Source organism: Moschus berezovskii, chromosome 14, assembly GCF_049115385.1.
Source record: "Moschus berezovskii isolate FMDL1 chromosome 14, NW_MosBer_1.0, whole genome shotgun sequence".
Classification (NCBI taxonomy): domain Eukaryota; kingdom Metazoa; phylum Chordata; class Mammalia; order Artiodactyla; family Moschidae; genus Moschus; species Moschus berezovskii.
The window spans coordinates 89143796-89146645 of NC_142473.1; positions in this window are offsets into that span (position 1 = coordinate 89143796).

Genomic DNA, 2850 nt, shown 5'->3' on the forward strand with positions numbered 1-2850 from the left:
AGAGGGCATAGGAAAAGGGGAATCCTCCTTTTCTCTGGGTAGGAGTATGAATGGGTGCAGGAACTCTAGAAAATAGCATGGAGGTTTCTTAAAAAACTAAACACTGAGGTACCATATTATCTGGCAGTCCCACTGCTGGGTTTAGATCCAGAGAATATCAGAATTCAAAATGACATGTGTGTAAGGTGAGCACGGAGAAAAAGGGAGTGAGCCAGGCAGTCAGGCAGAGAAATATTTATTACAGGAAGAAAGAAAGTGACTGGCTTTAGAGAGAAATCAGTGCTTACCCTTTACAGCCAACCTTCCTTAGTTTATCTTTAGCTAGGGTCTTGTGATCATGGGTCTCACGGGCAGGTGGTCATGTCTGGTACCAGCAGGGAAAAACAGGATATTAGCCTTAAGGAAAGAACAGGATGCTCACCAGGGCAATGTGGCCACTGTGACTTCATCCCTTGTTTGTCAGGTCACCACAATGGGCCATTTTTAAACTATACGCTGTGAGTCCCTTGTGAACCCCAACAACATGCACCCCCGCTTTCAGGGCAACACAGTTTACAATAGCCAAGACACTGGAATTGACCAAAACCTGCATCAACAGAAAAATGAAGATAGAATTGTACACCTCTGCACTGTAGTCCTACTCAGCCTTAAAAAATCATGGAATAATGAATCTTCTTTAAGAAAATTTATGAAAAGGATTTTCAGATAAATACAAGTTTCTGATTTTCAGAAAATAATATGAATTGAGTAAAAAAAATTGAAGAATTCTAATGACAAACTTGATGTCTTCATAAAGCTGCTAACAAAAGGGATTAGTTACATAGAACTGATAAAACTGGTAAGTATGGTTATGATTTTTATGGTCTCTATCTCAAAGGATTACTGGTTTATTTATTTATTTTTTAATACAAAACAATCTAATTGAAATACCTGTATAAAAAAATATGATTTCCAGACATCTCACTTTTGAACTGAAAGAAGCCCCTATCCACAGTGCCTACACACACCGGGATCACAAACACACAGCTGCTGAAATAAATTAAAGGCTTGAGACTCTGTCCCCCCACCCCCAGCCTCCAGAGCCAACAAGCAGACCGTAATGTCAATAATTTAAAACCCACCCCCCAGGCGCAGGGCCTCGAGGTGGCAGGGTCACCCACACCCCTTAAATTAGCCACTGTACCAGCCCACCTTCTGACAGACATGGAAAGGACTGGGGCCTGGGTTCCGCACACACAGCCACCCACCTCCTCCACCCACAGGCCTTAAGGAGGTAGGGCTGCTGGGAGGGAGAAACTTTGACAAATAAATTAAATAAATAGCCCTCCTCAGGGTCACACCATAAATAAGACGTCTGCACACGCACACACATCAGGTGAGTGGGCGGGCAGGCCTGAACGTTGCATTGCTTGTGCACAGTCGTGCCCAGACCAACACCGAGACATTGCTGGGGGGGGGGGTGGGGTTGGTCACGAGGGACCCTGTGCCCAGGTGAGACCAGGCCACAGGACTCGGGAGTGCTCCTTGTCCAACACGGCAGACGCAGAGGCGCCGGGGCGGTCAGGGCCCCCTCCGGAGTGGCACAGGAGAGGGACGGTCTCAGGTCAAGCGCCGGTGGTGGGCAGGCAGGACCTGGCTTGGTCCGGAGTGTTTTTGGACAGACAGAGCTTGAGAAAACCAAGTCTCGTAAGAGCAGCGTTGGAAAAGGCACTCAAAGGAAAGGAAATGGGTTGGTGCCAAAGGCAAAGGTCACCAGGGGTCAGAGATCACTGCTTTCAAAAAGAAGCAGACAAAAAAAAAAAAGCAGCAGACAGCCTGGTCAGGGCAGGGGGTCCCTCCGGCCCCCGCAGCCAGGCGCAGGCCCTGCTCACAAGCTCTTACTGCTGGAGGTGGTGCTGGCTCCGTCGTCGGTGTCCAGGGCGCAGAGCCGCAGGTCGCAGCTCTCTGGGGTGCCCCCCTGATTACTGGTTTAAATCTGTGTTTTCCATGTGTGAGAAAAAAACTTCTTCAATTGATTATGACTTACATTAAACAGTTTGGTAGATTATGCTTTTTGGAACATTTATCTTTTTCTCTCTACCTGGTTGATCCTACTAGTAACAGGTGCTTCTCTCAAAGATTAAACCGTGCATAAGTGTTCATGGCCAGTACCATGAAACAGGTAGCTCATTAAATCAGTTATGTCTCCTTTGGTCACCGTATTATTATAATTGGACTCTAACTAGTTACGCTAATCATTAGTTAAATTTGTTCTTTGTTTTCAGAGTGTGCTTCGTGCCTCCGTGATGCATTATGTTAGTCACTCCGTGCTGCCGTACTTATATCCTGTCTAATCTGTTAGATTGCTGTCTCTTAGAGTAACCAATATGTTAAGCAGAGCTCCCACAAAATTAATATGACTTAAAATATTTGAAAAAATAATTGTAATAGTGTGATTCTAGATATGGGAAGAAACAACAAGGGGAAATGTCTCCTGGATTATAGTTAACAGAATCCAGAGAATTTTGATTATTGATGGGGCCTGGTCGAAAACTTAACACCCGGAGTGATACATCAAGAATTTTTAGACTGAACTGGGATGAACCTCCCATTGGCATGGGACAAACATTGATCTTGAAATGTTTCCCAACAGTGGTCATTTATGACCAAGAGGGGAAGACCTGAGAAATGGAATCAGCAGTTGCAGCTCTTCAGTAAGAGCCGGTGTGCCCTGAGAAAGGGGAATGCCTGCCACCTGGCCTTCATTAGACTGCGGCCACTCCAGCCACTCCCTGGGTGAAACTTGAGGAAACTCTGAGAATGCAGGGTTACAGGCTCCAGATGGCTAAGATATATAAAACAGATTCAATG